The following is a 27230-nucleotide window of genomic DNA, read 5'->3' on the forward strand; positions in this document are numbered from 1 at the left end:
CCATATCACCTCACAACTTCCCTAGATAGTTACTTACGTCAAGTCAGTATTTTCCCCTGAAATGTTATGTTTAAATGCAGATAGCTTTAAATCTATAGATGAATTCAGACATGGTAGTAAAACGAACACCATTTATATGTGTTTCTTGGAGGTTTTCTTTCCATTAGAGTGAAAGAAAACATGGAAGGAAAATAGACCAAAATAACAAGTAGGCTACATGAGAAAACGACATTTTTGCCTGTGATGTCCTTAAACAGTAACTTCATCATTTTGATTGTTGGCTGCTTATTTAATAACTATAAATTCCACTAGTTTGTGCATTGTGAATACTAACGAAGACCATTTTCTCTGTGTTAGCTGATTATTTTGTAGAACTCCACTGAGTATTAAACAAGTGCGTGAGTGTGAGGGTATTAAAATAAATTGGTCAGTAAGTCAGAGATGTGCAACTATATTTCACTTTTTGTTTAACATTTTTTTTTATAAATGATTATGGGAAGTGCCCTTTTTCTCACTTGAGCACCCGCCCCCCAAAATGTCTGTGCACGTCCCTGTAGGAGAGTGGTGTAACATTAAAAACCTGCATTAAATACACAAGTTATTTCAGTACAGCAGAGCCTGCAATCCAAAATCTCATCTCTTTAACAATTAACTCACATCGCCCCTGCCCCGCATGAGTCTCACACCCCGTCTCCCATGTCTTTCTCCTCTGCTGCATCTAATATTCATCAATTTGTTTCTGTCTTGAGGTAAAAATATCCCTCCCTGCTTTTTCTCCTAAGCTCTTCATTTCCTCAGAAAGCACTTTTCCACTGTACACCGCTTTCTCGAAGGTCACAGGAGTATTCTGTTTCACCTAATGCCAGGACACAATGGTGGTGGCTCTGACACGCCTTCTTAATATCGATTGGATGTAAAGAGAGTGGTACAGACATTTCAAAGTGTAGCAGTACACTTATTCTCCCGGAATTAGATGTTTTTAATTTAGCCTCTGGGTCATTTTTGCCTTAAACTGCATTTTGAGATATTTTGTGGCCACTAGGGGGCAGCATTCCTACACAAAATTATAAAAAGAAATGTTCCGACATATGTTTGTTTTTAAAAGTTACGGGTGCATTGAAACTAAGCATTGGCAAGAAGAGAATTAATATTTATATTGATAAATCAGATCAAAACTATCCTAATATATTATTTATAGTAGATTATCAGTGTGTTTTTTGACCAGATTCGGGGAGACACAGGGAGAAGAAAAAAACCGATGTCAAAAGATCCCAATTTGTGACTTGGTTGACGAAAGGACATGGGTTTCTCCAGTGCTTCCCATCGAGTGTGATCCCAAGGCCAAACGTTGAATTTTGGTAATAACCGCATTAGGGTCCATCTTTGCTGTTAAAATCAGACCAACACAGAAGTTGAAAAGTGATCAAATCAATCTCCTCCGAAAGAATGTGTGAATGTATGATTAAAGATAGACCACAGAGAATGTCCTCCTTTGAAAAGGTTCAAATAAAAGAGCTACAGTGGAGCCAATGAAAAGTAAACACCTGACTCTCGGTGTATAGAAAACTCCAGCAAAGCATAACGCTGAATTGCTACTTCCAAGTTTGCCCTGATGCTTGATGTTTGTCTCATGTATGTCGGAGGTACAAGAAAGTAGAACGAAAGGCCACTACCGCTAAAAATACACAGAATTCATTGACATTTACAGGTAATTTAAAGATCCATGGGCATGCTGTTGTATCCCCCTGTCTGCTCTCGGATTTAAGATTCTCTTTATTGCTCAGGAATTGCATGTTAAGGTTGGAAATTCAGTGGGAGTATTGCGCCGACTTGCTTCACCTGACTGAATCTGAGAGGAAGGACTCCAACTGAGCAACCACTCACAAAGGCCATGGCCCTTCCTACATCCAGGACATGGTTAAACTGTACACCCCGGCACGTGCACTCCACTCTGCATCAGCCAAACAGCTCGCTGCACCAGCACTGCGAAGGGGACCCAAGTTCCCATCAGCAAAAACATGTGGGTTTGCTATCCTGGCTCCGAAATGGTGGAATGAGCTCCCCATTGAAATCAGGACAGCAGATAGCGTGTACATCTTCCGGCACAGACTGAAAACTCATCTCTTTCGACTCCACTTTGAGCGATAGAACTATTTACAAAGCAATTATATACTAATAAAGGACTGGCTTATCTAAAGCCAGTTGAGTAGCACTTGAAATGTTTGGCTCTATGAAACCTGATGTACTTATATGATTCTGTTTTCTTCAAGTTTGTATCTTGTTGGTCGAATGCACTTATTGTAAGTCACTTTGGATAAAAGCGTTAGCTCAATGCAATGTAATGTACTTTAATGTATATCACGGTTTTCATACATTAATACTTTATACTCTATAATAAGGTGTTGTTTATTGTATTGAAAAACTGAATTGGACTTTTTAAATACGTGGATAATTAAAGGAAAATGGAAGCGTTACAGTTTATGGATTGGGGTGCCTGACTTATTTTTTGTGTGGACTTTATTGGGTAATTGTATAGAGTATATTAAATAATGGCTGTGGCAGGTTTACCTTTTTTTTTAGGAATTCTTGTTAGATTTTTACTGAAATATCGAGAAATACTTGGCATATAAAACTTGGAAAATGAAACACTGTATTCAGTGTTTTTCCGCTACTAATACTTACAAAAGCACCATGTATTGTTTATTCATCAGCTGAAAAAGTCCCCAACAAAGGCACTATTTTATCTAGTTCATTTAATAAAAAGCAACTGTATTTTTCTAAACATATTCTGGAATTAAGATTTGGGCTACCTTTTCATTGGAAGTGGGCTTGAAGCTGAGAAAGGAAGTCAGAAAGTATTAAGAGACAGACTGACAAGTTGGTTTTCAGGTCTTTTAAAAACTCTTACAATTTAGGAGGCTGTTACTTTGTCTGGTTTGAGTACAATTTGTGTTAAATGTTGTCACCATGGAAACTAAGTGTTGGATTTGTCAGCAGGTCTTTATACAATCTACTGGTTCTCTTGGAGCACAGCGCCTGAAGGAGCCCTAAAGGTTCCTCTATAAGCTCTTGAACTTTTCTGACAAGTAACAAGTGACGAGTGTAAATTGCTCTCTGTTGGGTATTGATTGGAGGCGATGACCTTTTTAGAGTTAACTCTTTCCTTTAAGGTGATTGGACTTTTGCAGACACTCAATTTCCTCCAGAAACCTTTTGGGGTTACTTCAAAGGAAGTCAACAAGTCAGTCATTCCAAACGCTGATGATTTATCTGCTTCGACCAAAATTGCTGAAAGTTGTACACACTCCCACTCATACACACTGGAGGTAAATAGACATGTGGTTGTCTGCAGGTCATTAAAAAGTTTAACCATTCATCTTTAGTAAAAGTGGTATAAAAGTATTCATACTTATTCTTGCTCTAAGTTTTCTTATAAGCATTTCTGCATGAACCGTTAAGAATTGCCATTAGCTGTTTTTTGGTTAAGAATTGAAATGAAAAATTTCAAATCCTAAACTTTTCCGTAACTCAGCAACAAACAGAAGTACTGCCAATTCCTTCAAGCTTTAAACTGTTGTAAATACCTGCATAATGAAGGGGAGTGTTTCCAGTCGGATGCCCCTGGAGTTCCTATGATGGCAACATTACATTACATTAAATGTTACTTGTTAGACGCTTTTATCCAAAGCGACTTACATACTCAATACTGTGGGTAATCCCCACAGGAGCAATTTGGGGTGAAGTGTCTTGCCCAGGGACACAACGACATGCTGACTGCAGTGGGGTTTGAACCTGTGATGGAATTTTTTCAGGAATAAACTGAAATACAAATACAGTATGGAATTAGCTTCAGCCGTAGTACAGTTTGTGGAGATGTGAATCATTTCTCAAACCCTTTTGGGATTGGCAGGTGGCGTGGCATTAAATCAAGAAGACCCGAGTGTCTTTACCCTTGAACTTCCCAACAATCCAATTTTTCCCTCTACAGGAGAAAGAAAAACAATGCCAACGCAATTTGTTGGTTGTTAATGTGGGATTATCAGCATTTATAGGTGTTGCATATTAGAAAGTATTCCCAGTGTTGGAGGTAAGGATTGAACAAAAGAGGCTTTACAGTACATGATAATGGAAATGGATGATTTAAATCAGTTCAACTTTAAATTGTCACACATGTACACAGCCCCGCACAGTTAAAATTATCGGGCCCCTGTGCTCAAATTCAGGTTCAATATTGTCTTTTGTGCTTTTACTGTGAGATGTTTACATACTTTAATGTTCAAAAAGGTCATATTTTTCTGCCTCTTTTCACCCTCTGTCTGAAACCAGAGCCCAGTCCTCTCTGATTGGTTAGCTGGCCGGCTCTGTTGTGATTGGTCAACTGCTTAGAGATGTCCCGCCACTTGGGTTGAGAGAAGAACTCGCTCTGGAGGGAACTTTGGGAAACACACAATCTATAGTCCACTCTGTTTTCAAAAATTCCATATTTTCTCTTTGTAATATATCCCCGGTTTAATCTTTTTTAAAAGGTGTATCCCCTTTAGAGTCTGGAGAGTTCATATTTAATTGTATCTTCTTCTCTGCTATCCAGTGTTCTCCAACTCATTTTCTTCCTGATTCCTTCTCTCTCCACCAGAATCCAAAGTGGCATAACGGCTCAGAAAGGCTACAGAAATTACGGGTCATGCCTCGTCCTCATCATAATTGCGGCTGTCAGATATTTTTCACGATGTCTTCTGCCAAATAATTACCCCGTCGCTGTGCTCTCTAAGGGAATAGAAAGTACATGGCAGACTACTTCTTGGCTCCCGTTTCTGAGCCAAGTCATTCAACACAGCAGCAGTATGTTGGCCGGCGTCCCTCCGTAAAGGCTTTTGGAGCCAGGTCTTGTGACTGTAGAGGCTGGAAGTGCAGTGTCTGGGATACAAACGTACATAGGACTTACTTTTCACTGTGTTTTTAGAAGAAGTGGATGTAGAAACATTTAAACACGACTATATACCCACCACATCAGAATCAGAATTCCTTTATTAACAATGAATTCCTTACATTTATCATAGCGCTTTTCCAGATGCTCAAAGTGCTTTACAAATACACATTACACACATATCATAAATGTATAGGTCATGTACTGTGGACAGTACCCACAGGAGCAAATTCGGGTGAAGTGTCTTGCCCAGGGACACAACGGCCTGACGCATTGGCGGCGGGGGCGGGTTTCGAACTGGAGTTTCCCAACGCCACCCTTGATCTGATGATCAACATCCAGCTCCACTCCGACCTAGTCCCACTGAGGGGAAATGTACGTAGTTACAGCAGAAAAAAGAGCCACAGACAGCTTAATGTTACATATGTTACATGCATAAAAACATACTAAGTTATAAAAAATAACTACTAGGGGCTGTGCTGGTTGCATAGTCTAACTGCTGCTGGAAGGAAGGACCTGCGGTATCTCTCCGTCTCTCCGTGAGACACATCTGTTATAACCTGCATGCTAATGCTTGTACTAATATAAATTATTTTGAAAATCTACTGAAGCCTGACAGACATGATGAGACGAGTTCAGGAGAAGACTTTGTTCGGTCATAAAAGTGATCATGCTTAACAAAATGATACAATTTAAACTAATATCCGACTGCAGCACTCAAGTTGTAAAGGTGCAGGATACTACATGCGTGGTTTATAAAAAAAATCTTTGGTTTAAATCTTTGGTTTATTTACACATGCAAAGAAAAAATTGGAAATACTACTTGTGCACTGATTCAAAGAGCCATAAGGGATTTAAGCTGGGAAAATGTTTTCCAAAACAGTGACAATCCATAAAAAAAAAATGATAAAGATCAAATCAGCAAACACACACAAGACCCCTGTGGTGAGAGAAAAGTCACAACCAGACTCAACAAAGATAAAAAGTTTCACAAAGAACAAAAACTAAATGAGAAGGAAGTTTGGAAGATTAAATAAAAGTTTGAAGGATTCAAGAGAAGTTTAATCCTGAACTCTGGATTTTAAGGAGCAGCTTTAAAGTAAGAAAACTATCTCAACAGAATATTATTCCCTAGGGAAACATCCTGATTTAAAAACGCCTTACATAAGTCTGCTTCTTAGTTCAGACCTGCAGGATTATTTGTGTCTTCTAGAGAGCGCCAGATGAATCTGTAGCTTTTATTCTTCATTTTTTTTATTTTAGATGAAATGAGAGCAGATGAGATAAGAAGAGAGGAGATGAGAAGATGATATCAGATCAGATGAACTATTATTGATCCCCGAGGGGAAACTGGGTCATTACAACACCAAGGAAGAGGTGTAGCTCGCAGAGCAAAGTCAATAAATAAATGGAAATGAAAAAAGCAAATCATAAAATATGTATCTGTCTACTTCAGTATGTTTCCATCATGTCTCGAATTTTATCTTGGGTTCAGGTTTTGACGCATTTATAGGTTTTGTCTGAGTCACGTGCGTACGTGCGTGCGAGCGAGCGAGGCAGGTAGGGGGTGCGATGCGCTATGACTCTAGAAATAAAAAGAAAATTGTAGAGGAAGCCTCCCCAAAAGAAAGATCCAGCCTGGGTCTGAGCAGTTGAGCACAAACTCAATTAAGCGGGAGAAGAGAGATTGGATTATACACACACACACACACACACACACACACACACACACACACACACACACACACACACACACACACACACACACACACACACACACACACACACACACACACACACACACACACACACACCTTGTTTTGTGGTTTGAAAAGTGAAAATGGTAATATGGTAATGCTGAGTGTTGTGTAGTTGTGTTGTGTAGAATGTGTAGTTAATCCTTAGTGATTTTCTCTGAAGACTCTTGGCCTCTACCATCTCTTTGTTTGTATGTTTCTCTTTCTTAAGTGCGTTTGACAATTTTATTTATATAAAATATGTCCGTGCACAGTTGTCCACAGTTATAGAGGTCTCCTCCTCTGTCACTATGACATGTTTGTAGGTCCAGAGCTCCTATAGCCAGCTAAACACACTTGCAGTTTCGGACAGGAGCTGGCTTTAGAAAAAGGTACTGGAAAATAACACCTACTTTAGTGAACTTTGAAACCAAAATTAGCACAGTCGTCAAATAGCTACCCTTTTTGACCATGCTAATCTCAGGGACACTCAGAGAGTCCGATATGGCGGCTCTGGTAATAGTAATGTTGCACCTTTTCTATGACGTTTTTTCGTTTTTAATAAGACAGTACCATGCCAACTCACAGTTAGCAAAGAGCTAACCTTTATTGACTTTGCTAGTATGCTAGTTAGCTCATCAGCTAAGCTACTTGTCTGTATGCAGATGCAGTATTTAGATAGCTAGATAGCTAACTAGATAGACAGGTAGACATACAGATAGGTAGGTAGATAGATAGATAGATAGGTAGACATATAGATAGGTAGGTAGATAGATAGATGGATAGATGGATAGATGGATAGATAGATAGATAAATAGATAGATAGACAGATAAAGGCAGTAGATGAAGATGTACACTAAAGCAGAAAATGAAAAGAATGAAAGCCAAAGAGAGTTTCTGTTTGATTGCTTGGTACTTTCATCTCTGTGTGAGTTTACTGACCCGCAAGGATTGACTGTGTGTGTGTGTCTGTCTGTCTGTCTGTCTGTCTGTCTGTCTGTCTGTCTGTCTGTCTGTCTGTCTGTCTGTCTGTCTGTCTGTCTGTCTGTCTGTCTGTGTGTGTGTGTGTGTGTGTGTGTGTGTGTGTGTGTGTGTGTGTGTGTGTGTGTGTGTGTGTGTGTGTGTACAGCTTTAGCTGCACAGCTATTGCATGCACAGTGCGAGTTGGCCACCCTCAGCTTAACTCTGCTCTAATTGCCTTCTCCTGCCCTGCACACTCGCACACACACTTATACTAAATGGCATATGTTATTTTTGTTGTGTAGCTAAGAGGGGTAAAGGGCCGGGTGCTTGACTAGAGGACCTTACCCACACACACACACACACACACACACACACACACCCATGTCACACACACACACACACACACACACACACACACACACACACACACACACACACACACACACACACACACACACACACACACACACACACACACACACACACACACACACACACACACACACACACACACACACACACACACACACACACAGCTGCTGCTCTTCTCATTCAGACAGCAGTACGCCTTGTTTCCTGTGTCAGTTTCCCTTTGGCCACTAAAGCTGTGATGGAGCTGCCCCTCTGGTAATCCATAGCCTACATCCTCATCTGTGTGCATGATGGGTGGCTGGTCTTTCTAGTAGTTTCATGCCCATAAAAAGTGATGTGCAAACTTTCCGTGCCTCTTTTACGAGCTTTAGATTTAGTTTTTTATCATCTGCTACTTCTGGAACTCGCTCATATTTCTGGGAGCAGATGCAACTGCTGAGGAAGTTTATTTTCTGACGCTTGCTAAACTACCGGCAAACTTTTACCCCCTGAAAATAAAGGTTTGCTATGTATACTACTGGCAAGGATGTAGAAAGTGCAGAGTACTTGGCTGAGAGACAGCTCTTTTTTCCCTAACAGAGCCCATCAAATCATAACTACTGTACATGTTCATGTTAAGCCTGTTCTGTACACTAAAAGATATGGAAGGAAGGTGAGATATCTCCAGTTTTTAATACACTTTATGTCAGGGTGATGTACATGTAAGAGTACATTTAGAAGCCTCTCTGGCATCATTAACAACGGTGGGGACAAAAAGAGAAACCAAAGCAAACATTTCAACAGCGTTGCACATGGTCTGTGAGGGCAGCGGGTTAAATAAGGACCAAGGTTGCAGGGGGTTTAAAGGGGCCCTATTATGCTAATTTTCAGGTTCATGATTGTGTTTTGTGCCTCTTCTGGTACATGGTCCCATGCTTTCATGTTCAAAAAGTGCTTTATTTTTCTCATACTGCCTGTGCTGCAGCACTTCGTTTCACCCTCTGTCTGAAACCAGAGCCCAGTCTACTCTGATTGGTTAGCTGGCTCTGTTGTGATTTGCCAACCAGCTTAGAGATGTCCTGCCCCATAGCCTATCACGTATAATTTTGTGGCGCAATGGCCAATAGAAGCAATTGTTACATAGTGATGTCACTATGTTACGGACGTTAACAAAACCTATGAATCACATTACAGGAAAGGGAAACCCCAAAAAGCAAAGAAAGGGTCTCTTTACTAACTCCTACTCCCCAATAGTTGGTTAGAAACGGCATTTATTGTGGCAGACCCTCCATGTGAACAAGCAAACAAGTTCAGGTGGTATCGGTGTCAGTTTGGAATTGGAATCAGTGTTTCAGGTGTCGTAGGATAATTTGTTTTATATCTTAAATGCTTACAGATGCATTTATAGCTCCAAGTTATATGGTCTAATACTATAAATGATACTAAGCTTTAAATTCATTCTAGAAAACATCCAGCATCCTGTTGAGTTCAGCTCTTCGTGGTGACAGCAAGCCATAACAACTTAATGTGTAATCAAGTGTGGAGGTGCCATGATGCGTGCTCCTCTAACGATGTCCGACCGTTTTTTAATCAATAAGAGAACCAGCAAGTCAGTAATTTATTTTCACAACAGGTTCAGCAGCTCTTAATGTTAGGTTTTACTTCTTAAATATTTCTGTTAAATCCACTTCATTTTGCCTGCTGAGAGATTTATAATAAATCCAGTTTTCCCGTAGCGACATGCGCAACATTACATGGCTCTTATGTAGACTCTACAATGTATTTCACAGGACCTATCAACACTGTTTGATTAAAAGCAAGGTTGCGAGATAGAACATTGTTATTTGATTTATTTAGATAAATTAGTTTATTTCAAGTCAAATTTCTTTGTGTATTGATTCAAAACTAAATAGAAATTGTAGTGACTTTCAATTCAATATGTCCAGCGGTGGACCAATCACAACAGAGCCGGCCAGCTAACCAATCAGAGCAGACTGGGCTCTGGTTTCAGACAGAGGGTGAAAAGAGGTGCTACAGCACAGGCAGCATGAGAAAAGTAAAGAGCTTTTTGAACATTAAAGCTTGTAAACATGTCACAGTAGAGGCGCAACATACTAATACGAACCTGACAACGAGTATTATACAGTATGGCATCTTTGAAAACTGATGCAACAAAATGTACCATTAGCACAAAGTTTTTTGGAAGAGATAAAGTCAACAGACACGTATAGCTTACTGCAGCTTGTTTAAAGTGAATCTTTGGTCAGGAATTTGCAACATGACGCTGGTTTTGCAGCCAGTATGCATGAAAGCTTGAGAGACAGCTTGTAATGCTGCCAACAGGACATCCTCTGACCTTTCCCCTTTCCTTGTGTCTGATGCCTCTGAAGTTACAGGAGAAGTTTCATGAAACATTATCCAGTTTTCATTTGTAACTGTAGTTGCATTTTCTGCATTCCCACAAGGTGGGAAACAGTGATTGAGAAACTTGCTCAGGCTCAAATCCCTGGTTACACTGTAGCTGCACAGACAGAGCGTTGCTATCTGCATCACCAAACATGACTTTCACCACAGCTGAATGGGCGGCTGATGCATTATTGAAAACTCGCTCATGTGCACATGAATGTGAGGACCATGTCGGAGCTGCAGGTGAATCCCTGCACTGCCAGCCATCTTTAGCGCAATCTCCTTCCTTGTGTTCAGGAATATATGTTGAGTAAACAAATAGAATGACTTCAAAGGCTTGTTCACAAAAGGTACTACATGTATGAATTATTTACCTTTTGTGTTGTTTGCCTGAAAGCTGTTGTTCTTTTCTCAGAGCGGCAGACTGTTGCTTGCCAGGATGTTGGTGTTTGGAGGTGAAATATGTAAGACAGAGGGGAGATGATGATGATTTGTCTGCAGCCGGCCGAACACTGCGGGCTGGCAGGAGCAACAAAACAGGAGCAAATTAGATAGATTTGTCAAACAGATTTCGAATTACGCAACGTGGAATCTTCTTGATTGAATACAAATGAGTTTTGTCAGATGTGAGGAAAACCTGTAAACTGGATAATGAATGAGTCAGCTCCTCTAAAAGGCGACAATCAAAGAGAAGAAGCTTCTAAGATTGAATGTCGCCAGCATGCATTATGTATCGCTGCAGGCCTGCGAGGTGAAAAACAGTATGTGATTTACTTTCTGTACTTTCTGTTCACCTGCATCTCTGACAATATAATTCCTTTTTTCTCGCTTTTCTTTTGAGCCGTTCTCACACTGAATCCCAATGAGATTACTTTTGACTCAAGTAGTTTCTAGAATGTTTGTCTTTCCAATGTTGACATTTCCAAATCGAAATACATCTTAAAGTACAGAACGGACTGTCAGAGCAGTGGATAACTTTTGGCTGCACTTGTGACATAGATTTCTCATTAGAACTAATGACCCGCGGGGCAGAAGAGGCTAGCTATAGACCAAAATGCTTCTGTTTTTGTGTTTTAACGTCACAGCGGTATACAGCGAAACAAAAACGCCTTGCCATTATATCCCACCTGGCGTGGCCATAAACCCTTTTCTATCAGCCATTACTCTACCTCTATAAGACATTATTTATAGTTTATCTAAAATTGCTTTCCTCTGTGGTCAGTTTTGTTCTGCCTTGGTGTCTTGAAAGCTCCAAAATATTAACTGGTGAGCTGTGCATTTCTATTCTTGACCCTCCTAAATGGGTCAACTACAGTTACTGCAGTATAATCCAAGCAGAGGGCCAGCAGTTATTTTTGCTTTGCATTTCTGCAGCACGCCATCATGAAAAACGGATTCGATATGACGCACTTCTCTCCTATCAAGCAGGTGTTTCTATTGTACCTAATCATCATCATCTTCAAATGTGCCTCTCACACATTCCTAAAGTCAAGTTATGAAGCAACTGACAAAACAATATTTTCATCTTTTACTATTATAACCCTCACTGTGGCTCCGGTAGTAATCTCTCTGTTTGCTCTGGACCGTGACTCACTGGGGCCATCTGCTTGATGATCCAGAACCCATTGTGTGCTCGATGCTGATATTTGGGTGCAGGAGCGATAGCGGCTACGGCGAGGCGAGGGCAGACAGCTGAATTTATGTGCTCTGGGAGGCCAGCGATCAGCCAGTCATTTGTCATGTCTTAGCAGCAGGTCCTCTAATTGGACCGGAGCCATTGGAGGGGAAAAAGTTGAATCAATGAGATCAGTGACTAGTTTTAAATTCAGTATTTCCCTGGGATGATTATGCGTGGCTATTAGCATAACAATGCTAAACCTGTGGCGGAGCACACAGTCTCCTGCTATGCATGCAGATTAGTCAGCCGCTAAATAGCCTGTGTTGGTGGTCAGATGATGGAGAACAAAGCAGGACTGCCATCTAAATTCATGATCGGATTGTCAGGAAGCCAAAGTCATCTCCCTACCCTTTGTGTCTGCTTTGAATGTTTGACAACACTTTGATTGGACCAGGCGTATTGGCAGACACTGTAACAGTTTTAGGTGTCCTTCAGTGGGGCAGAGCTATAACTTTGTTTTCACAGCTTGCCTCGCCAGAAATGAGCATATAATCACTCGGCCGGCATTGAAGGAAGTCGCTGAGTAATAAATCAATTAAATAGCAGGAAATGAATGTATTTGAATACATTTCGGTAAAAAGTTATTCTGCAAAACGGGATCAGCACAGCTGTTGCCCTTTCACAAACGGAAGCATTTAGTATCCTCATTGCACACAATATCCTGAAATATGAGGAGGCAGCCTGAGAGGAGGCAGTGATAATGAGAAAGTTTGGAGTTAGTTGTTTGTCATCAAGAAAACATCGAACAGCTTACTTTCCTCAAGCATTCCCCGAACAGGTGGTTCTGACAACTTTTTATAGAAATGTCCCTAAGTGTTAGTAACCTTTTGTATGCTTTCAGAAAGAACTTTCTCTTCTGCAACGATAAACCAACACCAGGCTGAAATTACAACTGAAGCTCTTTAGCCGTCTTTGATTTAGTTTAAATATACAAATGAATTTGCATGGCACCATGTGGATCCAATTTGACAAGGCACACACTGATACACTGTATATGTCAAAGGAAAACACAACCTCAGAGTCAGGAAACATTATCCATCTGTGATGTTCAGAACACTCCAGAAGTTGTTTTGTGATAAAAGTTAAAAGGCACCTTCTTTGTTAAATGTTTTCTTTAAACCTGCATCATCTATACTTACTTATGGATGTCATACAGTTTCCACATTCACACACTCCTGGAAAATGTGCCAGCAGTTGTTGTTGTGAGTACTTTTTTTACGATGCAAACAGGAGAGTAAAAGCACAAAATAATAGTTTTCCAGACAGAAGCCTTGCATTTAGGGCTTCACAGGTGCCGATGCAGCTTTGCCTTCTGGTAGTAGAGTTGCCTGATACCCTGGAATTGTACATTGCTCTTTTGGCAGCCTCTTCAACTTAATTTCTTTACTTGAAAACAAAAAAACACCTACTCTCAATTAAATCATTTTATCGGACAACAATACATTAAATCAGATTTAGGGCAAAAGTTAGCATTGCATTGGTTCCCTCAACAAATAGCCAATATAAATGTTTTATTACATTTTGAATTATTTGAGTGTTATTGCATACAGCCTTATGGTTTTTAACATCTGGAGTCTCATTTAACCTCCTGTTAGCAACTGCCTTTTTGAGACGTGTAAACTCCCCCAAAAAAATTGCGGTTCAATTAAAAGATTCAAAGGCTTTATTGTCATAATGCAAAGTAGCTACATACATAGATATGGCAATGAAAAACTAATGTCCCAAGCTCCTCCAACAATGCAACATAATATACTGTATATAGTAAAAAAAAAAAAAAATAGTGCATGAAGAAACAGAATACAATAGAGTAGAATACAAATAGCGCAGGTTACGTTGCAAGACCATTAGGCGCGTTCACACCAAGTACTTTTCCCTCAAAGGTTCCTGAGAAGTCTTTAGTTCTCATGAACTAAGTACAGATCGCGTTCACACGGGAAATTAGTTCCTGGGGGTGGATTAGGCAAATGAAGACGCTGACGTCACTTCTTCTTCTTCTGCTTTGGGTTTACTGGCAGGCCGCAAACAACTTCACGGCATATACTGCCGCCCAAAATCCATGAAGCCTTCCGAGTAAACGGCCAGAACGCCGACACCCCCTCATCTCCACCACTCGCATGTTTTATTTTGTGTTGTCATAAGTTAGTCTCTCTGCGTCTCTGCGCTGGGCTAATGTTAATAATGCAATGCGAGGATAATAAAATGGCGGCTTCACAAAAGTTTGGGGGAGTTTGACGGGGCGTGGTTTGCATTCCGCCCAGCCAATCAGACATAGGAACCTTTTTCTCCCACGAAAGTCCCTGCTCTCTAGCAGGGACTGAAAAGGGAGTAAAAAAGGTTCTCTAGAACTAATTTAGTTTCTGGGACTTTTTGGTGTGAACGCAACTAAATCGTAGTTCTCAGCAACCTTTGTGGGAAAAGTACTTGGTGTGAACGCGCCTATTGTGCAAGTAATGCAGATGAAGTAAACTATATACATGTCAGAAACATTTATAATTCAATAAGCTAAATAATGCAGAGAATGTTATAAGTGAACAATTACCAAGTGGTATTAACTGACGATTACAATCTATAAATCATTTGAGCATCTGCCAACCACATACTTTATTTCTTATTTGATCTAACCGAAACCCCATTCCATTGACTTCTACATAAGGGAATCAAAACTGTTTTTCTGTTTAAGCACTTTGAAATCGGAGGTTTACCAAAAACAAATTCAATTTTGGTCAAGAATGAACTTTAATGCTAAACTCAGTCTGTTGGTTTGGATCCATGTATAAGTAAAACAAGGGCACCCTTTTGTTGCTTTAATGCCATTTTAGGCATGAAAAAAGCAGCCCTTGTATCCGAAGAATGTGTCAGGCTGCACACTTCCACGTTACAGTGTAAATATTATTGAAGCTAAAGTTAATTAGGTCAGCATCTTTTCATCAATTATTCCCTAAATTATCAGTAAGACATATAGATAAAATCTATGCAACACTCCTTCAATAGAAAATAAGATTTAAAACATGAAACAGACTTTTTGTTAACAGAAAAATAAGGTAATGTCAAAGAAAATATTGTTAATTTCTTTGCTGTCAGCACATAATGATATTGATTTGGGATCTACTCACTCTGCTTTGCTATTACCACATATTGCATTCTTGAAACCTGACACAGTAAAATGTTGTACACAGTAGACAAATTAAAGGGCCCCAGTATGATCAGGTTGATCAGCTGGAAATATAAAGCCGTGTTGACAGAACCAGGTTTCCAGCTTAAGTGTTTTTCTGCAGCTTCTCAGTCGGCTGCTGAGCTGTTTGGTCGCTGTAAGCCATCACATCGCCAGATTGAATTTGCCTCGGTAATAGTTTTAGTTTCCAATTACATTTTGTTAGCCTGGCAGGCTGCCTTCCTTACCATTCCTGTTTCTTGCATGGTGGAGTCTGACTAGTGTAGCTGGCAGCTCCTCAACTACGGGCCCGGTTATTGTCTGACTCTTGCTTTTGTTCTTGATTGGATTTTAATTGAATCTTCTACTTAAACCAGTGTAGGGGCAACATAGTCCTCCCCTCCCTGTTTTATCCAGGGAGAACTAACTTGAGGATACAGATATTTTCAGCTTCATCCTGCTTGATTTTTTATTCAGGAACACACTTTTCACTGCTTGCTTTCAAGTGAGCATAGTGTAATGAGAGAAAGTCATAAACAACATCCTAAAAATGTAGTCGATTTTAGTAGAGCTACAACAATTAATAAAGGATTTTATTGTAGCAGCACTTTCATGTCATGTAAATGGAAAAGGAATCTAGAAAAAGGGTTTTTATTGTCTAAAACTATAAAAATTACTTTTCCAATCAACATAATCCAGTTTGTGTTGGGTACATACTAAGTGCAAAACTACAATTTATCCCAGGCCTCTATTACAACTTATACTAGAATGTACTCGCTGTGAAAGTTATGGATCTATGTTTTCCTTTATGAAAGCAGAGACGTGCAGCCGCGTTGGCTGAGCTGGTTCGGTCCTTAATTATATCTGAGGCATATACTGTATCTTTCACCAGGGGAGGGGAATACAATAAGCCCTCAAGTCCTTGGACGTTTAATCAACAAATCTCAGGTGTTGCAGTGGGCACAACTCATTGGGGGAATGGGGGGGGCCGGATTGGCAGTACTGCTCCAGCGGCTGTCGGCTACTATACAGCTCCCCTGGGCTGGGGCTTGTCAGAAGAGCAGTTTGGAAGGGCGGGAATTAGCAATTCAATGTTTGGTCCCCTGCCCGAGCGACTTTAAGAGGTCCCTGTTCACAACCTGGGGTGAAACCTATTCTGCTCCAGGTCTATTCAGGAGACAAACCGTACTTGGAATTGGAATTGGGTGCAACCTCCTGAGACCTCGGCTGAAATGGCCTTGCCCTCTGAGCCGTGACGCTCAGTCCAGTCAAAGCTCAAGTCACCTGCACTGTTAGCTCCTGTGCTAATCTTACAAAATTAGAATCTTACAAAATGTTATTTGTAAATAATGCTGTGTCTGAGTTTGGATACTTCCCTTAGTACAGTGTATGTCCTGCACTTTGAAGACGTGTGCATTGTGTCGTACACAGCTACTAGGCCCTCAGCAGAAATGATGATGATAGCCACTGTTAGCTGCGCTAGTTAGCAACGATCGTTAACGGTTTCAAATCATTACAGACTACTCAATTAACCCTAAAAATCAAATGTAGCTTATTTTAGACACCAGTATTGTTGAAAGTTACTTAAAAAGTAAATGACCCACATGTTCAGCTTATTATTTGTATAGTCGTGTTTACCGGGGCAAACGCAGTAGCACATTGTTGTGTAATTAATTACGTAGCCAAGATGGCGGGTGTTGAGTGTGGGAAGTGTCCAGCGATCCATACGCAACTTTTTGAGTGCATCGCCACTTTGTACTTTCCACTTTGCACTGGGACGGACTTATGCACCAAAAACAGAAAATGTAAGTTCAGAAGTACGTCATGTTAGACACAGCATTAGCAACATGAATGGTAATTAGAGAGACCATAACAAGAAATGTATTCCTGAGAGCTGTATGCACATAGATTTATTTGTAACCCCGGTGACCTGTTAACCCAGTTTAAATCCAAGCAATCCATTCTGCTGTTACAAATAACAAATACCAGTTATTAATATTGTCTAACACACCAACCAACCTACTGTAACACAAAGAGTACATACTGTTTTGTACATATATGTACTCAGCACAGACACTTTCACAAATATCAAACAGTTGCGTTTAAGACAAAATGTATTTGTATTTTCAGTTTGAAATCTCTTGAAAACCTTCTGATCACTGGTCAAATACGATGGTAGTCAATATGGAAATTCAAACATAAAGTAAAACGGATTAGGGACACAAGCAGTGCGCACCTGTTCGGTGTCAAACTTTCAGGAGATACATTTTTTTGCGATTAGTTTTTTAATCTGTAAAAAATAGGATTTTTTCTGTTGTAAAAGGATTTGAGTGCTGGAGCTTTGGTTTTTGCTGTAATCCGCAGTACATTTAAAACACTTTTTATGCCCAGTATTTAAAAAGCTTTTTCTTTAGCTTAAACTTTAGAGATTTCTAAACTGAACGTTTCTGCTTTCACTTGTATTTAATTTTGCTAAACTCAACCACTTTTCCCAAAATAAATAATTGCTGGGAAGCCTGCAGTTCTACTGTTCTGGTCCAGACAGAAGGATTTTCCATTTATTTAGTTTTCTTTGAACTTCTTTGCCCTCACAGGGGCAATCTGATAGAAAGCTATCTGATAAAGAAAAGATTGCTACCACTTTGGAGAGCTTTGCTGACTTGTAGTGAGATTGGTTTGTTCAGTGGATCTAGGCTGAAATGTTTATGGTGTGGATGTCACGCTGGCCCTTTCATGGTTACTATATGGAAGATACATTTGTACGTAAAGTTCGGAAATGGCCCGGGGCATGTAACCTTGGGCTGGCAATTTTTGAAATACATACAGAGAGTGAAAGGGTATATTCATTGTGACAAACTGATCCCTCTCTATCCTGGATAGCCCTGCAGTCAGAACGCATTACCTGAGACCGTCCGTTCCCCTTCCTGTAATAGTGCAACTGTAAGTGCCTGGCACAGTGAATCTTGTTTTAGCTTCCTCTGTGTACCTTTTCTTACTGAAATGACAAAAAGACAGAGTGAAGACATTTGAATCAGTATCTAGATCTGTGTCCTGCATTTGATTATTTTTGCATTCACCTTTAAATTAAGTTTGATTTTACACTTAAATGCACCATGTAATTATCCTGCGACTTGTTGCACTTTGTTGACCTTCATTCCCCATCAGATGTTGTTTGGTTTGATCAAAGGCCAACTTGCGTCCATATTATGCAGGGTCTCAGAGTTTAAAGGCAGTTCCGGCATTGGTTCATGCTACATAAAAATGCCCTCCTTTTCACCTGAATTCTTCAAGGGGCCCTCCTGGATTTCCTTAAGTTTGCTGTAAGAATAACTGATAGACTCTTCTGAAACTTGGAACCTAAAAAACTGCAGCGACCGGTTGACACCCACATTCTCATTATTTCTAAAGGGCGCATATCCTCCCCTGAGCTGAAACATGAATATTTCAAGAGGTTGCCTATGACACATTTGCCCTTACATAGGGCCATACACCTCATTACACATCAGGCTACAGCGGTGCAGGGATGTACTCCCACAGAGGTGCATTTAAAACAATTTAAACACATAAAGAGCTACAAAAATCCCCTTACAGGGAAAATGTAAACTTAGACCCTCTCTCCAGGAGTGGCTTTCCCCACAGCTGGCTGCTTTTCATAATTGCATTTTCATTCTTTGATGTTGTAATTTCTGTCGGTGTCTTTCAACATGACCTATAGCTACTCCTACTGTACATTTCACTGCCTTCTTTCAGCTTGACTTTATCTCATACCTTAACTAAATGACAAGTTCCCTTTGGAAATTAAGATTAGCACTCTTAAGAGAAATTCTAAAGAATGATTTAGTATATTTCAAAGTTTACAGCAGCATTAAAGGATAATATAAGACATCAGACAGGTCACCTTTTTGGTAACACCTCTTGAGTGGCTACAAATGGTTTCGGTAGATACATGGCACGCTCTTAGGTCTTCTAGAATCTAGAGCACTGGTTCTGAACTGGTGGGTCGCGACCCAAAACACAATCATAAGTTTCTGTGAATATTCGTACAAGTAGCATCCAGTGGTGTCACTTTAATATTCCAGTAATATTTAGTATTTTATATTACCACTTTTTGTCATTGCAAAAAAGCTCTACATACTCTACATTGTGGCTTTAAAGATGATTGTTGGCCAAATTGCAATTATTATTGGGGCCATATATATATGTATTGTAACGTCCACCCGGACGTGTCGGAATGACGAGTGAAGCGTTCTCAAGTTAAACAGGTTTATTAAGAACCAACGGCTCTCATCCGTCCTTTCTCACTCTCTCTCCTCTCGCGCCAACCTCTCACTCACCTCCACGCGCCCACCCAGACACACACACACCAAACCCTCTGCTCCCCAACCCCGCCCCTACCTGCTCTCCTCACAGAAGCCTGACACAAACAGTTAACAGAACACTTGAACAATAAATGCAGATCGCTACATTGCCCCCCCCTTACTAAGTCCCTCGCCCCGAGGGAATGCATAAAAAGTCTCTGAGGTGGCCCGGGGCTCTTCTTGGTCTCTGAGGCCGCCTTGGAGTGAACACAGGCGGCTGCGCTTGCCGGCTTGGAACATCCTGTCCCGGAACAGGGGGTGAGTTTGGGGGTGGGGGTGAATGTGGGGGGTCAGCAGGGGACACAGTCAGTGAATCGGGGGAAGTGACTGTCTGGTTTCTCCTAGACGATGCTGGGGGTCTAGGCCGCGGATGTGCATCGCCTCTGTATGGGGCCAGCCGGTCCCTGTGGAGGGCCACCCGTCTCCCTCTAGGCGGCAGCTGGACCCTATAGACCACCTCTCCCAGCTTTTCCAGCACCTCACAAGGGCCCACCCAGTGACAGTCCAACTTAGGGCACCGGCCCTTCTTTCTTCTTGGACTATACACCCACACCAGGTCCCCGGCCTTGAAGTCCCCCCCTCTAGCCCTCGTGTCATAGTTTCTTTTCTGTCTCATGCCCGCCTTCTGCAGCTGATCGCGGGCAAAGGCATGTGCTGACTCCATTCTATCCTGGAGCCTCCTGGCATATTCCGGTCCCGGAGGAACCGCTGGTGTGTCGGGGGGTCGGCCAAAAGCCATTTCTGCTGGTGTCCGCAGCTCTCGCCCCAGCATGAGCAGGGCCGGTGTGCATGAGGTGGACTCCTGCACAGCCGATCTGTAGGCCCAAAGAACAAGAGGGAGGTGCATGTCCCAATCACGCTGATGCTCCGCGGTGAGGATAGCGAGTTGTTTTCCCAGAGTCCTATTGAACCGTTCGACCAGTCCGTCACTCTGCGGGTGCAGAGGAGTAGTCCGCGTCTTTTGCATGCCCAGCCGGTCACACATAGCGGCGAACACCCTCGACTCAAAGTTTCTTCCTTGGTCGCTGTGAATGACCTCGGCCGCTCCAAATCTGGCAAACATGCCCTCCACCAGGGCACCTGCAACGGTCACCGCCTCCTGGTCTGGTATAGCATACGCCTCTGGCCATTTTGTAAAATAGTCCATGGCGGCCAGGACGTAACGGTTCCCCTTCTCTGTGCACGGGAATGGGCCCATTATGTCCACCGCCACCCTCTCCATCGGGGCCCCCACCGCTAGCTGCTGAAGCTGGGCACGTGACTGATCAGTGGGACCTTTGTACGCCGTACAAAGGTCGCAGCGGCGGCAGAAGTCCTCAACATCTCTCCTGAGCTGGCCCCAGTAACAGCTTTGGCGGAGTCGACGCAAGGTTTTGGAGACCCCAAAGTGTCCTGCCCCAGTAGTTCCATGGGAGGCCTTAAGCACTTCTTCCCTCAGCGCCCTGGGGACCACCACCTGCCACCTCTCCTCCCCCGTTGCAGGCTCTTTCCAGGCTCTCTGCAGCACTCCATCCTTCATCCGGAGAGCCTCAAACTTTGCAACCAGTCCTTTGGTGGCAAGCGAGCACCCAGCAACTTCATTCCACAGTGGCTTTTGTCCTGACTCCACCCACCTCAGCACTGGCTGTAGGTCAGCATCCTCTTCCTGCCGCGCTCTCCATTCGGGTGAGTCGATGATCCGTGCGCCTCTGCAGACCGGCTCGGCTGGTTTATGCCTGTGGTCTCGCTCCTCCTCTGCACAGAGCTCCTTTTCTTGGTCCTCTCTCTTTTCACAGTACCGACAGCCGCTGGGAGCACAGGGGCGCCGGGACAGGGCGTCAGCGTTGGTATGGCGAACCCCCGCCCTGTGCTCCACTGTGAAGACGTACGGCGCCAGTCCTTCTAGCCAGCGTGCAATCTGTCCCTCGGGCTCCTTGAAGGACATCAGCCACTGGAGGGCTGCGTGGTCAGTCCTCACTGTGAAGGACAGGCCACACAGGTAGTACCTGAAATGGCTGATTGCTCTCACAATTGCCAGCAACTCTCTGCGTGTCACACAATAGCGCCGTTCAGCTTTGTTGAAGGTTTTGCTGAAATACGCCACCACTTTTTCCCCCCCAGGCCCCACCTGGCTCAACACCGCCCCCATCCCGACGTCACTGGCGTCCGTATCCAGGACGAACGGTAGGCTGAGGTCTGGGGGAGTGAGGATGGGAGACTCCGTCAAGGCCTTCTTTAAAGAGCTGAAGGCCAGCTCACACTCTGGAGTCCAAGCAAAATCACAGTCTTTCTGTTGCAGGCGTAACAGGGGTGCAGCTATGCAAGAGAAGCCACGCACGAACCGCCTGTAGTACGACGCTAACCCAATGAAGCTCTTCAGCTCCCGCAGATTGATGGGGGCTGGCCAGTCCTTTACTGCCCGCACCTTCTCCTCCAGCGTGCTGATGCCCTCTCCTCCGACTCGGTGCCCCAGGAACTCCAACTCTCTCCTCAAGAAACAGCACTTGTCGGGGTGGAGCTTCAACCCCGCTGCTGCTATCCTCTGTAGAACCCGCCGCAGGGCTCCTAAAGCCGCCTGGAAGGAGCTACCATGGACCAGGATATCGTCCAGGTAGACCAGGCACTCCTGTCGGGGAACGTCAGCGAGCACCCTTTCCATCAGCCGCTCAAACGTGGCCGGAGCGTTGCACAGGCCGAAGGAGAGGACTCGAAACTGCCACAGCCCCCTCCCAGTGCAAAAAGCTGTCTTTGGTCTGGCTTCTGGGCTGAGGGGAACTTGCCAATACCCGCTGCGCAGGTCTAAAGAGGAGAACCAGGATGAGCCAGACACCAAGTCCAAACACTCATCTATGCGGGGCAGCGGGTATGAGTCTTTCTTGGTCACACTGTTCAGCGGTCTGTAGTCCACACAAAACCTCATCTTTGAACTCTTCTTCTTATTGACCATCACAACCCCCGAGGCCCAGGGGCTGTCAGAGGGCTCAATAATGCCAGCTGACAGCATCTCATCAATAGCGCTGTCTGCTGCTGTCTGATGGGCCAGGGGAAGGCGGCGGGGGCGTGTCTTGACGGGCCGTGCGTCGCCCGTGTCGATATCGTGCTGCACCAGGTGTGTCAGGCCCACTTCCTCTTCTGTCAGAGCAAAAATGTCCTTAAACTCCCACAGCACTTGCCACAGTTCCTCCCGCTGCTCGGGTTTTAAGTCATCACAGCTGCGTTTCCACACCTCCTTCACTGCCGCCCGTCTGTCCCCCTTTAGAGCTGCAGGTTGTTGTTCCGGGGCCGGGGGCCGTACATCAACTGGAGTACGGGGTGTGGGGTTGGGGCTGGGGTTAGCATTGATGACAGGGGGCATGGCTGCAGGGGGGGGGGTTTGGGGTGGGGGAAGTGTTTCAGTCACTCTTGATGTAGGTGGGTGTGGTGTCGTGGCAAGTGTGGGGTGCACCATTTCAACTGTGGGACCCCCTGGAAAGGCCAGCGTGTTCCTCCCCAGGTCTAGCACACAGCGTGCAACCCGCAGAAAGTCAAGTCCTAATATGCAGGAGTCCTGTACTGCCGCAACCCACACCTTAACAGACACTGACAGCCCCCCCACCTGTATAACCACCACCCCTCTCCCAAGCATAGGGGCTAGCTCACCGGTTACTGTTCGCAGTTTCACCAGAGTGGGTGTCAACCGTGTCCCCGCTGGGACCACGTCCGGTCTCATCAGTGTCGCTGTGGAGCCGGTGTCAACAAGGGCCGTCCATGGGGCCCCTGCCAGGGTGACGGGGACATGGCAGAAATCCCCCGCGTGAGTCCAGCCCACCACCCTCACAGACTCTGCGATGTCGTTTGCTTCTGGGGGAAGCGGAGCCCCGCTCCCCCCTCCGTGCAGCTGGGCTCTGTCCACTGGAGACCAGGCAGGATGGGACCCAACGGCGGGGGTCTGTGACGTCCCATTTACACAGACCCGGGGGCGTTTCCCTGAATATCAGCATTCATGGGGCACCTTGTGCTAATATGGCCGACCTGGCCGCACCCCCAACACACCAGAGGACCCCGACGAGGACGGTTGCTGCCCTGCGGCGATTGCAGTGCCATAGCACGGATTAGCTCAGTCAACTCAGCCGCCCATGCTGGTTTCTCTTGTCCTGGCTCCTCCTGTCTCACCGTTCTCACAACCGGGCCGCCTCCCGTGTGCGTGCTCTCTGCCGCCCCTCCTACAACCTCTCTCTCCAACGCCAGCTCCAGTGCTTCCTGCAGAGAGCGGGGATGTGCCAGTTGTGTCTGGACGCGCAGCTCCCTGGGGGTTATGGCCCGGATAAACTGGTCCCTAGCCAGCTCGCTCTGCACCTCAGGGGACATGTGGCTGTATGCCCTTCTCGCCAGGGTTTCAATGTCATTAGCCAATATGCGGAGCGGCTCACCCGGCTGTCTCTGTCTGCTTGACAGCTCCGAACGCAGCACCCCAGGCTGGCTGCATTGTCCAAACCGCCGCTTCAGAGCCCCAACCAAGGCCCCATAGTCAGTTCTTTCAGCCGGGCTGAGCAGTAGCAAACAGGATAAAGCTTCATCTGTAATACACAGGGCCAGCTGGAGCGCCTTATTGTCCTCAGACCAGCCCACAGCCCGTGATAACAGTTCAAATTGGGCATGGAAGGCTTCCCAGTCGGCTTTACCGTTGTATTTCGGTGTTTTAACTTGGAGCCGGGCGCCGCCATCATTGTTTACAACCGGCGCCGCGCCACTCCCGGGGGAGGTCCCTGCGCCGACGTGCCGCTTCCCGCCGGCCGAGTCGAAACCGGCAGCAGCATTTAATTCACGCCATAAATTGTCTTCTGAGTCACGCCATAAGCCATCCATCTCCTCCTTGACTTTCGGACGAGCTCCGGTCCGGTTCATCTGTGCTTCCATTATTTACCGGCCGATGAAGCAGAGCTAACGTTAGCCGAGTCAGTGCTAGCTGCGGCTACCGGCGATTAGCGGATAAAACTCTGTTTTTTTTTTTTTTTTTACTTCTGACACCAATGTAACGTCCACCCGGACGTGTCGGAATGACGAGTGAAGCGTTCTCAAGTTAAACAGGTTTATTAACAACCAACGGCTCTCATCCGTCCTTTCTCACTCTCTCTCCTCTCGCGCCAACCTCTCACTCACCTCCACGCGCCCACCCAGACACACACACACCAAACCCTCTGCTCCCCAACCCCGCCCCTACCTGCTCTCCTCACAGAAGCCTGACACAAACAGTTAACAGAACACTTGAACAATAAATGCAGATCGCTACAGTATATATATATTCAGGGTTCGTACGGTCATTGAAAACCTGGAAAAGTCATGGAAATTCAAAATGCAAATTCCAGGCCCTGGAAAAGTTATCGAACACAATATTTTTCCCAAAGTTTTGGAAAAGTCATGGAAATGTAACTAAAGTTGCGTCAAATATAATTTACATTTTATCTAATCGTCGAAATAATCTGCGGTCGCGAGCTGTTATGTGCCATCATGACGCGCATGGTGTTATTTTTTAATATATGAAGCGCGAGCTGTGTGCTCGAGTCTTCCTGCCTGTCGGCCGGTTGAACTCTGCTGCTCCGGGATGAGGGTCAGCTACATTATCTACGTTCGTTAACTGTGCGGAGTCACTGTTGAACAGACTACACCGCTGGTGAACAGCTGTGAGAACGGGCTGTTCAGGTGTTCAGAGCAGAGCGTGTCATTTGTCGCAATATCATTTAAGGACTCGTTGAGCTAGCTAGCTAGCATACATTGTCACTATCTGCTAACGTTAGCTTTAGCCTTCGTTTTCTAATAGTTTTTTTCATAGGCTATAAACAGAGGTGGTATAAGTATAGATATTGTACTAGAGTAAAAGTAGAAGTACTCAGATCTTGTACTTTAGTAGATGTACTCAGATCTTGTACTTAGTAAAAGTAGAAGTACTCAGATCTTGTACTTGAGTAAAAGTAGAAGTACTCAGATATTGTACTTTAGTAGAAGTACTCAGATATTGTACTAGAGTAAAAGTAGAAGTACTCAGATCTTGTACTTTAGTAGATGTACTCAGATCTTGTACTTGAGTAAAAGTAGAAGAACCAGAGGAATACTCTATCACAGTAAAAGTCCTGCATTCAAAATGTTCCTCAAGTAAAAGTAGAAAAGTATTATCATCAAAATATAGTGAAAGTAGCGACAGTAAAAGTATTCATTGTGGAGATTGGTCCATTTCAGAATAATAGATATGATATGTTTTATAATGATTGATTAAGGTGTTCTCAAAGCTGGTAAAGGTGCAGCTAGTTTGAATGACTTTGTATACTGCAGGGTAGCTTGTGGATTTACTCCAGGTGGAACTAAAGTCTGATTTAACGCTTGATTATATTTCACATCATTCATCCACATCTGTAAGTAACTAAAGGTATTAGATACATGTAGTGGAGTAGAAGTACACCATGTACCTCTGAACTGTAGTGGAGTAGAAGTTCAAAGTAGCAAAACATTGAAATACTTAAATAAAGTACAAGTATCTCAAAATTTTACCCACATATAGTACTTGTTGAGTTTATGAACTTAGTTACTTTACACCAGTGGCTATACAGATAAAAAGACAGCCTTGCACAGAGGCATGAAAATACATTTTCAAAATACTCAACAGTGCTGCCAAAATTATAAAATGACTGCTACACAATTAAAATAAATGCTTATATATATATTTCTATTAGATGTGACTCTTTGGCGTTTCTGTTATTGTTAAAACTGCTGCTTTAGTTGTTCTGACTGCTAAAATCCTCTGTTATTCCTCATTTTAATGCCGATATTCCGTGGGGTGGGGGAGCCGGGGGCTCGGATCCTTGTCACCTTTTTCATACCTGATGAGTTTGCATCCCTGACTACAGTTGCTTTAAGCGTGTAGAAGCTAGTAAGCCGACTATTTGATTTGTTTTAGATTGGCACAACATGTTTCATATGCAGACCTGATTTTCCTGTTCCATGTTAAAATAAACCATTTTCAGTGGTCATTGTTTTTGTTCATGGAAAATTAGGTAAAGGTCATTGAGAAGTCATTGGTGAAAAAGTGTATGAACCCTGTACATTACATTACATGTTAGACGCTTCTATCCAAAGCGACTCAATACTGTGGGCAATCCCCACAGGAGCAATTTGGGGTGAAGTGTCTTGGACACAACGACATGCTGACTGCAGCGGGGTTTGAACCTTTGCTCCCCTGATCCCAACAGCAACACACTAGACCACTGCACCACAGCCTCCCTATATCATTATTTTTAGCAAGTTTAGGACCCAGATGCACAGCCAGGAAACATACATAGATCCAACAACATCGGGTGTTTTGTTTACCCTTTTAAAGCCTCTTGGGTAATCACGGCACTATTAGCTAATTTAACGCCAAAGTTTCCTGTCCTTAAAGTTGTCTGCTTTGGTTTCCATCTCAAATGGAGCAAATACTCTGCATTTAACAGATACCCCCTGCTTCGATGTGTCCACTCATAGGCACAGCTGCACGTGGATATTGCTGTCATGAGTGGGTAATTAATCATCTGGCTAAATCAGATTTATGACCTGTACGATGATATATCTGAGCATATGCAGGATGAAATATTGATTTAGTTTTGGCTTAAAGCTAGCCATAAGACATTTTCAGCTCTGTGTTATGAGTTATTGACAAATACCATGCAGATTCAAG

At 43.5% G+C, this 27230-nt stretch overlaps 1 protein-coding gene and 1 long non-coding RNA gene across 2 annotated transcripts in view; one reads left to right on the forward strand and one right to left on the reverse strand.

Moving 5' to 3' along the window:
• The window catches only part of LOC307044565 (extracellular matrix organizing protein FRAS1-like), a gene marked incomplete at its 3' end in the record, with an annotated part of 110332 nt that overhangs the window by 73330 nt on the left and 9772 nt on the right, over nt 1-27230 (forward strand). The window lies entirely within an intron of this gene.
• On the reverse strand, nt 4301-12075 carry LOC307044947. Its single transcript, XR_013809748.1, has 3 exons — nt 11975-12075; nt 10755-10899; nt 4301-5287 (listed from the first exon to the last, which is right to left on the reverse strand). It is a non-coding gene; the product is annotated as an uncharacterized lncRNA (long non-coding RNA).

The sequence above is a fragment of the Notothenia rossii genome (genome assembly GCF_949606895.1).
Source record: "Notothenia rossii genome assembly, chromosome: 6".
NCBI classification, from domain to species: domain Eukaryota; kingdom Metazoa; phylum Chordata; class Actinopteri; order Perciformes; family Nototheniidae; genus Notothenia; species Notothenia rossii.